Source organism: Leptodactylus fuscus, chromosome 8 (genome assembly GCF_031893055.1).
Source record: "Leptodactylus fuscus isolate aLepFus1 chromosome 8, aLepFus1.hap2, whole genome shotgun sequence".
Taxonomy (NCBI): Eukaryota; Metazoa; Chordata; class Amphibia; order Anura; family Leptodactylidae; genus Leptodactylus; species Leptodactylus fuscus.
The window spans coordinates 74,796,835-74,809,008 of record NC_134272.1 but is presented as its reverse complement, the minus strand read 5'-3'; positions in this window follow the sequence as shown (position 1 = coordinate 74,809,008).

Below are 12,174 nucleotides of genomic sequence, written 5' to 3'. Positions count from 1 at the left end.
CTGTCCGCATGTTCCGCGCGGAAAGCACACGGACCCCAGTATAGTCTATGGGGTCCATGTGCTGTCACTGTACACCGCTTGCCAATGCGTATGGTAGTTTGTTCGGGGAAGGTCGAATGGAATACCGAATGCAGATGTGAATCAGGCCTGAGACATATAAAATGTTTTTTTTAAAAATCTTAGGGTACCCTTTAATAAATGTGACATAAGACCTCAACCTCAAACTTAAAAAAAAAGTTTTAAATTTTTGGAAAAATAACTTTTTGATTTTTCTATTTAGTTAACGTGTGTTATAGTGTTTGCCCACGGGTGACGCTGGGTTCACACCAGCGTCCGGTCTCCATTCTCAGGTTTCCGTCTTCTGCGGACAGAAGACTGAAACCTATCGGACCGTGTCCGGCCGTGAGCGCCGGTGTCCTGCATGTCCAACTTTGTGTCCGGGTTAAAAAGAACCAGTTTTGCCCTGGAGAGCACAAAACAGCCCATTTGAATGGGTTTGAAAAATGCCTGCAGGTTTCCGTCTCCCGTCCAGCTTCGTGCAGGAAACGGAAACCTGTATAACGGAGACTGGGCGCAGATGTGAACGAGCCCTTACCTGGTGTCCGGGCTATATGGCTGGCCTACATCTTACCACCAAACCCATAGATGTATGGCTGGTAAAATAAAGTACAGTATAGGTTTTTTTTTCAAATTTTTTTATATTTTAAGGTGTAGTCAACTATTCTTTTCAGTACTGTAAAAAAAATTAGATGCACCAATGTATGGCGGGCCAATGTATACCAAAATATAGTGTGTGCATGACCAATAGAACTACACGGGCATGATAGAGGTTGGGCGCAAATGTATAACCCGAATGTGTGAATAGAAGCTAAGACTCTTCACAAAGTGAACTCTTCTCTTGCTTCCGAAAGATGCTCTTTAAGATGTCTTGCATGGCAATAAGAATATACTATGGGGCATTCAAGTTTCGGAAAACTTTTTTTATTATTATTAATTATTATTATTATTATAGTTATTTATGAATTTATTCATGTATTATTTTTATTTATTTTTCTACCTTTTTTAAGTCTATTGAGTTTCAGCTATGGCATAGAGTGGGGCGGGTCCTGTATAAAATGTAGTACATTTTGGGACAGTGGTGTTGCCTCCATTTTGTATATAAAAGTTAAAGATATTGCATCTACTTTGCTTTCTTCAGCTTTACGCCACTGGTTTCCTGTGTACTACCTTTTCTGCATGACTTCCAAGGGTTGTGTGAGATTATTAGAAAGCGATACCCTTCTACTTAACAGCGCCACTCTTCGTTGTGGTCATGTCTGGTATTGCATCGTTTATATAAATGGAAAAGAGCTGCAATACTTGACACAGCCTATGTAAAAGGGTGGCGCTGTTTTTGGGAAGGAAATAAAAACCTGTTTTCTAATCACATACAACCCCTTTATGAAGGAACGGCCTATTCCAGATTCCTGTCTGCATTTGCCTTCACATCTTTGTGTATAATACTAAGGGATATTTAATATCGTAGAAGCCATATTTTACATTAGCTCCTTAGATCACACGAGGATGTAACCTGCAGGTAATCCACATTTTTGTAATATTTAACTTGCTCCTACCTGATGCATAGCCAAATATATGGAAATGTATTCCAACATACTCTTTATAAAATAGTAGAAATAAAATAGAAATCTATATATCTTGCATTTTGTATATAAATTTTGAGAAGTATTAGTGGAGGCCGAGGACTTCGTCTCTGGTGATTTCACTACTGGATGTGATAAATATTACAAGCTGGAAATAAACGCACTATATGTGGAAATTGGATGGACGTCTGTTTGTTGTGACAAAACTGTCTATGGAAATATCCAAAAAATTGCAATTTGCTTTGGCAAAAAGGGGGTTTGCAAATTGGGTTTTCACATCTTCTCACTACAATGTGCCATCACTTTGTGATCACTTGGGGCCCCCCCTCCAATTCTGAATCAATGCTGTGGCCCCTTCATTTTTTCTCTTTTTAGACAGTGGTTCCACGTTGCAAAAACGCTGCAATTTGGCAACACGGCAGCAAAAAACGCAGTGTTTTACAGTACTGGCAAAGTGGATGGGATTCTGGCTAGTCCCATCCATATATTGCAGAAAAATATCCACAGTTGGAAATGCTCTGATTTAAAAAAACAAACCAAAAAAAAACGTTGCGATTTTGTAAATCGCAGCATGTCAATTCTACTTACGGAAATGCTGGCGGTTTCCCAAAAGGAAAAGTCTGCAGACATTCTGAAAAGGCAAAGTTATTCCACAGCCATGTATTTTCTGCAGAGTATTTTGGCTGTGGCTTGCTACATAGGGCCTTAGCCTAAGGCCTTGTTCACATCTGCATGGGGACCCCCCCGAACGGACTACCGAACGCATTTGCAAGCGGTGTGCAGTGAAAGCACACCGATCCCCATAGACTACAATGGGGTCCGTGTGCTTGCCGCAAGATCTCTGCACCAGTCATGTGGACAGGAAAGTACTTCACAATCTACTTATCCTGTCCGCATGATTTGTGCGGGCAGCGCGCTGCTAGCACACAGAATCCATTATAGTCTATGGGCTCCGTGTGCTTTCACTGCACACCGTTTGCAAATGCGTTTGCTATTCTGTTCGGGGGTCCCCATGCGGACTCCCTTAACGGATTACCAAACACAGATGTGATCCAACCCCCATTTACTTTAATATGGCTGTGTTGCAGGTGGCAGGGGAAATCACCAAAACTAACTGCACTTGTTACTCGGAAATGGTGAGGGCTAAAGAGAAAATTCCAACTGCGTTGGAATCAATGGAGCGGCAGCTATTAACAGATAAGTAATGGAATTAGTGGAAGTGGCAAAAGGTCCTCTTTAATCAGGCATAGGTCAATATTTGGGTATAGTGGATTACTATACTAGTCATCAGTCAAGCCTGGAAGCCAAATGTTTGCTGCAATAGGTTCAGCGCATGTTTCAGCACACGTTTACATCAACCTACCAAGCAAACGTTTTAGGCAGGTGTAAAAAAATGTTGCACATTAAGAATGCTTTCAGAACTAGAAGGGTCAATAGTATATTTTATGAAGTGAATGCAGAATAGAGAAATGTAAATCCCATCAATATTTGGTGTGACCTTTGCCCTTTGGAGGAGAAGTCCTGGAAGTGATGATATGACTTCCACAGATATAGGTCAACATCATCCAGTCTGTCTGGGATGACATGAAGAGAGAGAAGGATTGGAGCAAGCCTACATCCACAGAAGGTCTGTGCTTTGGTCTCCAAGATGGCGGTGGGAACAACCTCCCTGCCCAGTTCTTCCAAAAACTGTCTGCAAGTACCGAGAAGAAGGCAAAGGGCAAAAGCCACACCAAATATTCATGTCACTTACATTTCTCTTAATTCACAAAAATAAACTATAATGGGGCTTCTTCCTTCCTTGACCATATCTACCGTCAATGTCCACGAATAACAAGTACCAATGGTCCCTAAGTTTGTTTTGTCTGCAAAAATAGTGCACGTGCAAAAAACTGTGATATGAAGTGTCATTATTAGGGTATGTTCACATGGTTGAAAATGAAGAGAAAATCCTCTTCATTATGTGCCGCCATATTCAGATGAATGGACCGAATTGTCAGGGACTCCCGAGCTGTGAAATCCTCTTCAAGATGGAGCAGGACACTGAGTTTCCCTGTCGTCCTCAACAGCGGCACAATGTGGGGTATTTCTGCCCCTGTGTGCTGGTAGGACAGGCGGATATTTAATTAGCCAATCAAATGCGTGGCAGGCCCTATAAGAGGGCACAAGAACCTCCCCTCTGCGTGTTTTTTTCTGTCCTGTGTGGACAGAGGGGCATTACCGCCTGAAGGACTAAGTGGCAGATTCCACTGCCTTTGCCCAGACCAGTTTAAGTTCGGTCATGGGTTTGTCCCACCCATCTTGGGGACCTGCTTGCTATATCCCCACATTGTGCCGCTGTTGAGGACGACAGGGAACGAGTGATTATGAAGATAATCTTGTTTCCCTTAGTCCTAACAGCGGCACAAGATTTCCCACCCTGGGAATCATATCTTATGTATAAAACTGTATATAAATGTAATGGAGGTACTTTTGTATTTACACGCAGAGGGGAGGTTCTTGTGCCCTCTTATAGGGCCTGCCACGCATTTGATTGGCTAATTAAATATCCGCCTGTCCTACCAGCACACAGGGGCAGAAATACCCCACATTGTGCCGCTGTTAGGACTAAGGGAAACAAGATTATCTTCATAATCACTCGTTTTTCTACATCCTGCTGCGATCTCTGCATCCCATTGAAAACAATGTGAAGTAGATTCGGGGAGGAATCTGCCCCCAAATCTATGACAGATTTCTAGAACGTACCCTCATGGGTCCATATACAATCCATGTGTAGTTATGTTGGGAATGGAGAGGACACATGGATCAAAAATTTAGGCCATAAACTGAAACAGATTGTTGTGTACAGCAATGCAGAAGCCATGAGCTAAACTAGGGCTGGACAGACCAAAATCTGGCGACTAATCGGGCCATCAAGGCAAGGAATTCGAGAGGCAAGACCCTAAACAATGGATGCAACAAGAACGTGGTCCAGTATACGCGATAGTTCAGAGAGATGAGCTCCTGTCTGGGGCACAGGCCTGACTCCTGACATACACTAGCCATTCATTCAGTGATTGACAATGGTACCTTGGGCCCTCCAGATAAAATTATTCTGGGGGCCCATCCTGAAACAACTCCTGGGAAATAGATTATAGGACCCTTCACATATGGATGTCTTCTGCTGAACCTTTACTGTATTAAAGCCTGGGCCCACTAGATGATAGTATGGTTCTGCGCTGGGCCAGTTGGACACTTCATTCATTCACCACATCACTAACTAAAGTCTTGTGCAATCTTTTGTCCGGGGCCCCCTACCTCATCCCTACAGCGAATTCTTGATAGTGATGGTTATGGGTGTTAAGGAGTTTAACCACCTTAGGCCCGCTTCACATCTTCGTTCAGTCCATTCCGATCCCCTATCTGCATGAAAAATGTGGAGAGAAAAATCCTACAAGCAGTACTTTTCTCTCCGCATTTTTTGTGCGGAAACCACACGGACCCCATTCCTAAGGTAACAGCTTTTTTATGCGGATAGGTTTCCATTTGGGGGTAAACTCCCTGATGGAAACCCAAAAACAGATATGAACTGGGCCTTAGTAGCGTTAGAGTAATCTGTGGGTCACCTTGGTTTATGGACCAGATGGAAGCTGCAATCTCAATACTGATGCCAGTGCTTATGGGCCCCTAAGGCTCCTGGGCCCCAGTGCGACTGCACCCTCTGAACCCCCTCTTATGCCCCTGATGGGCATACTATATGTGCAACCTGTGTAACTACTGTGAGGTTGTACTTACATGTGTACAAAAGAAGATATATGTGTGTACAGACAATTGTCATCTTTCGATTTTCCCAGGAATTGTTATTGCTGTGAATGTCCTCTAGATGGCGCTTGTGTAACTTCATCTCACATTGGCAGGCGGGTGTACAGGACAGATCTGTGTCCTCCTCATTAATCCTCAGTGTCTTGTCTCTGCCCATTTGGTCTATGACTACTAGAAATAATAACAAAGACAAACGGCACAGCACCGAGCCGATCCCGATGTATTACCCTTGATTATAGGGAGAATAGTAAGAGTTACAGGTGAATGCTCACCTGTTTAGGTTGTGTGGAACACAACAACCATTATACCATGACAATAGGTGTATGAACGACGGGTAGCTGCTGGAACTCGTCACCGGGACATCAGAGACATGTGGAATAATGGACCAGCCTCCGAGAAGGACAGACAATGGACAGCGCTCACCCATATAATATTTAGGAAGACTTTATTGACACGACGCGTTTCGGGCAGGAGAGCGCTTTCTCAAGTATGATTCAATCCTGCCACGGTGGGTCTTCATCCATCCCCACCTCAGGATAGCACGCCTCAGGTAACATCTCTCAGATCAGGGGATGTCTCTTCTCTGGCAACACCCACATGTAATTCAGGTTCTCGTCTTCTTCTCGATCTTCATCTGTGGGCCAACTGGGCTCTCCCATGGGGTTACAGGGGCGGACATGGATGGTCATTTTCGCTCTCTGACCAGTACTGTGGCTTAGATGTGAACTGATCACTTTTTAAAGTGGACTATCCACCGCCGCTCAAGGAACCCCCAACTTGGCCATGCCTAGAATCAATGGATTATTGTCATTTAACCGGGTGAATTCAATCCTGGTCAAAATGTTGGCAAACTTTTCAGTTGCCATCCATGCCACCAACAACAATTCCAGTATAAACAACCTGTAATTTACTCATGTAATATAAAAGAAGTGAAATTCATCTGCTCATTCAAGCCCAATGGTCCTAGCTCTCACTGATGGGTTTATCATGTCAATTGCTATGAATGTGATACAAGAGGGGTGACTATGGCATAGTAAATGTACGTGCCTTTAGATTGGAGTATCCTGCAATGTTGAATGTCACCCAATTGTTCCCCTAATCTCCGTCTCTGTTCTCTAATCGTTTTACAGGTATATTCTTATCACACACTCGGCTCTACTATGTCTATTACTGTTCTTTGCTAGCAATGTAAATGTAAGGCTGCAGGGTGTTATTTCTGTAGTGTTCTCCTTTAAAGCAGAGGTTTATTACAGTCTTTATGCCTGTATTCCATGTGGCGCTTCTCACCTTCACCTGATCTCCACGTTGTCTTCTGGGATGGAGATTGTTTCCGGCCGCTCTCTGCTATCTGCCAGAAGGCATTTATTGCATTACTAGACAGAATACTGATGTGTGGGGTTTTCTCGAGTGGCTCTGACTCCGCATCCCAATCCCTGTATCAATGTACAATAGTGAGTGGGATGGAGAGTTAGTATTTGCATCTGTTTATACCCCTGTATGCAACGCCCCCCCCCCCTCCCACCCCATTGCTGAAAAATCAGAGAACAGAGGCAGTGAATATAACCAAGAGCTGCTGGACCAATGTCACATTCAACAGGACAACCAGCTATGTGAAGGAGTTGTGCAAACTCTACAGCAACGGAATAAAAGAAAAGCTTTAATAATTATAATATAGAAATTTGCTTAATTTTGCATTTAGGAAGCAAATGAACTATAACAAAACTTCAGTATAAAGGTGTGAATAGCCTTCTACCCTGTCTACTTGGGTATCTGTTGTTCTGTATGAGGAAAATGGACAACTATAAAGATGAAAAATGAAAAATATAAATAAATACAGAATATCAAAGGGGTTGTCCAGAACTAGGACAAGAAATAAAAACTACAAAAAATATATTAGGGTACCTGCCCCAATACCTACATGGATCCTTTTAGTAAGATGCAGTTACTTGGTTTTCTTGTAGGGGCATGATTGTGGAAAAAAAATGTCTGCTAATGCGTTTTTTTTTAATGTTAAAGACGTTAGTCTACTGTAATAGGTGCAGTCCACTGATTCCGGCACAGTTGGAATTTTTTTTCTTTACCCTCTACTATTTCTGAACAATTGGTGCAGTTAGTTTTGGTGCATGATGTTATAATGAGGCTCCCTACAGTCAGGTGGGTGGTCTTCGGCCAGAACAAAAAGGGGATGTGATGACTCGTGATGACTCCTGTCGTGATTGGACGAGTTAAGCTTTCAAGACTCTGTACTCATCTCAATGTCCAGGATCTAGAGATGCCCCCTGTAGGGTGTACATCCTGCTCTGCTGAGGGTGAATACTTCAAACTGTTCACAATGTGAGGATATAAGGACTTTGACCCATGTATGTAGGGTGTTCTGAAAAAGCGACTGGATCACATGGAAGAAAGAAGTCCCGAAACCGACAGTCACTTGCTGCCCCAATAAGGACTTGAGATGATAGCTGTGCCTGGCTTCAGAATACTGAACGTTGTGCTTGGACTGTTGGATTTAGAAAAACTTTGCTTTATAACTCTCCAGTCCCCATCCCTTTGTGCTCTCAGCTATTTACCCCAGACAGTGGTGGAAGGTCTTCTTTGTTCCATTTCTATTTCTGTACATCTTCACATCCAGTCCAAGCTCAATATTTTCATGTCAATTGAAAACCCAATTTCTGACACTCTAAAGACAGAGACAGCGTCAATACTAGACGGTCTAGGCTCCGAGACTCTCTCAAAACAACTGTGTATTTATTGACCGTGTATGTAGGAGGGGGAGCCATATCAATGCTACGATGCAATGTGAATATTTATGCCTACCTATTATTACATTCATTTCAGACACTTCACTGAGCACTCTACATATACTGTATATTACATATGGCTCAGACGTGATCTGAATATCTTGTTTCTTTCCCTAGTCCCTTTGTATCACTGCTGTAATATCTTGCATGATTCTAAACGGGCAGAACATGTGATTTTTTTGGTTGTATGACCTCTAACCACTAGGGCCCGGCACTACTACAGGACATGTCATTCTTATACGTTTTTTTAATGTTGCATACATATATCTTGCTTTTATTGAGTCTACTATGAGGTTCAGCTAATAAATATGATTATATCTTTAGAACCAATCGGATGCTGGGCTATTAGGCATATATCTTATTCCATATATTCTATAATCTACCATATTACATATATTCTATAATATACCTAATCCCATATACTCTGTACTATATCTTAATCCATTTATTCTATAATCTACCATATCCCAGATATTTTAGCCCATATATTCTATAATCTACTATATTGCATATATTCTATAATCCTCCATAATCAATATATTGTATAATATCCCATATCCCATATGTTCCATAGTATACCTTATGCTTCTCAAATACCATGTCCCATATATTCTACAATCTAAAGTCTTCTATGTATTCTATAACCTAGTTTTCCATATATTCTTTAATCTATCATATTCCATACATTCTATAACATACCATAATCTATATATTCCATAGTATACTTTATTCTTCACAAATTCTATATCCCATATATTCTATAATCTACTGTATTCCATATAGACTATATTAAACCATATTCCATATTTTCAAAGTATACCTTATTCCATATACCATATTCCACATATTCTATAATCCAGCATATCCCAATATTCTATAATATACTGTATTCCATATATTCTATAACTAGCTTCTGCCCGTGACTTCGTCAGTATGTTGTTCTTGGTGTCGATGATCCGCCTGCTCCGGTGTTTTGGCAGCTCTCAAACTGGCTTGCCGCTGAACTTGTTCCATGCACCGTGCCCATGATTGTTTCGGCATCTCAGCAGCTCGCTGGGATGCCATGTAATGAGCATGTTGTTGTCATTGATGAACCATCTTCTCCTGCATTTCGGCTGCTTTGAGAGCCGCTTGATGCCTAGTTTGATCAATCCTCCTCAGCTCTGCTTGAGGAGAAGTATGTTGTCTTCCGGCTACCTTCATAGCTCTTGTTTTTTGATAATTTTGCAACAAATTAGATTTTCGTTTTCCCGGCATGTATAAAATTGGGAACTGCCAATTTGGATTAAAGGAGTTTTCCATCTCGGTGTCTCAGCACCATCTGTCTGGGATGGCATCAAGAGACAGACGGATTGGAGCAAACATACTTCCGCAGAAGATCTGTGCCAAGTTCTCCAAGATGGCGGCAGGAACAACCTCCCTGCCCAGTTCTGCTAAAAACTGCCAAAGGCAAAAGTCACACCAAATAATACATAAACTAAACTATTAACCCTTTGATTTCTGCAAGCATTCTTACTGCACAGCATCCCTCATCACCCGTCTGCCTAAAATTTTTGAAAAGTACTGTATGTCTCCATGGGACGTTCACCCTTAGCAATCCATGCCACTGAGTTGTAGGTACTGTAGGATATATTAGCACTATAGTGGCCGCCTTACGCAGGAATTGCACCTTGCACATCCTTTATTAAATTTCCTTAATATTATAAGTTGGGCTATAAGAATACATTGCGTTATCTTCCTATTTAACGCCGAGAAACATCACTTAACAGGCCTCAGATATGGTGTAATAAGATTCCAGTCTGTGTTCCCATCTAAAAACAGAATAATTGAGAGACTTGATGTGACATTTCCAAAGAATCAAAGTGATCTCTTCGCGGCTCAGACACGTTTTGGAGACAAGAAAGAAATGTCCTCTTTCACGTCCGCTATAATGAAGGTTTCCCTGGAAACACACTGAGCGCTGTAATGTTCTGCTGTGTACGGTGCGCGCGTCTCATGTACGTTCAGATATCTGATAAGTTAGTGGCTCCTACTAAAGCGTCGTCTGTACAGTCACCAGGATTCAATCAAGGCCATTACAATGAACCTGTCGCCGTTTGTATGGACATGACCAGGTAGTCCGACATCTCAGCTCTAGAGATGAGCGAACACTAAAATGTTCGAGGTTCGAAATTCGATTCGAACAGCCGCTCACTGTTCGAGTGTTCGAATGGGTTTCGAACCCCATTATAGTCTATGGGGAACATAAACTCGTTAAGGGGGAAACCCAAATTCGTGTCTGGAGGGTCACCAAGTCCACTATGACACCCCAGGAAATGATACCAACACCCTGGAATGACACTGGGACAGCAGGGGAAGCATGTCTGGGGGCATAAAAGTCACTTTATTTCATGGAAATCCCTGTCAGTTTGCGATTTTCGCAAGCTAACTTTTCCCCATAGAAATGCATTGGCCAGTGCTGATTGGCCAGAGTACGGAACTCGACCAATCAGCGCTGGCTCTGCTGGAGGAGGCGGAGTCTAAGATCGCTCCACACCAGTCTCCATTCAGGTCCGACCTTAGACTCCGCCTCCTCCGGCAGAGCCAGCGCTGATTGGCCGAAGGCTGGCCAATGCATTCCTATGCGAATGCAGACTTAGCAGTGCTGAGTCAGTTTTGCTCAACTACACATCTGATGCACACTCGGCACTGCTACATCAGATGTAGCAATCTGATGTAGCAGAGCCGAGGGTGCACTAGAACCCCTGTGCAAACTCAGTTCACGCTAATAGAATGCATTGGCCAGCGCTGATTGGCCAATGCATTCTATTAGCCCGATGAAGTAGAGCTGAATGTGTGTGCTAAGCACACACATTCAGCACTGCTTCATCACGCCAATACAATGCATTAGCCAGTGCTGATTGGCCAGAGTACGGAATTCGGCCAATCAGCGCTGGCTCTGCTGGAGGAGGCGGAGTCTAAGGTCGGACCTGAATGGAGACTGGTGTGGAGCGATCTTAGACTCCGCCTCCTCCAGCAGAGCCAGCGCTGATTGGCCGAATTCCGTACTCTGGCCAATCAGCGCTGGCCAATGCATTCTATTAGCTTGATGAAGCAGAGTGTGCACAAGGGTTCAAGCGCACCCTCGGCTCTGATGTAGCAGAGCCGAGGCTGCACAAGGGTTCAAGCGCACCCTCGGCTCTGATGTAGGAGAGCCGAGGGTGCACTTGAACCCTTGTGCACCCTCAGCTCTGCTACATCAGAGCCGAGGGTGCGCTTGAACCCTTGTGCACACTCTGCTTCATCAAGCTAATAGAATGCATTGGCCAGCGCTGATTGGCCAATGTATTCTATTAGCCTGATGAAGTAGAGCTGAATGTGTGTGCTAAGCACACACATTCAGCTCTACTTCATCGGGCTAATAGAATGCATTGGCCAGCGCTGATTGGCCAGAGTACGGAACTCGACCAATCAGCGCTGGCTCTGCTGGAGGAGGCGGAGTCTAAGATCGCTCCACACCAGTCTCCATTCAGGTCCGACATTAGACTCCGCCTCCTCCAGCAGAGCCAGCGCTGATTGGCCGAATTCCGTACTCTGGCCAATCAGCACTGGCTAATGCATTGTATTGGCGTGATGAAGCAGTGCTGAATGTGTGTGCTTAGCACACACATTCAGCTCTACTTCATCGGGCTAATAGAATGCATTGGCCAATCAGCGCTGGCCAATGCATTCTATTAGCGTGAACTGAGTTTGCACAGGGGTTCTAGTGCACCCTCGGCTCTGCTACATCAGATTGCTACATCTGATGTAGCAGTGCCGAGTGTGCATCAGATGTGTAGTTGAGCAAAACTGACTCAGCACTGCTAAGTCTGCATTCGCATAGGAATGCATTGGCCAGCCTTCGGCCAATCAGCGCTGGCTCTGCCGGAGGAGGCGGAGTCTAAGGTCGGACCTGA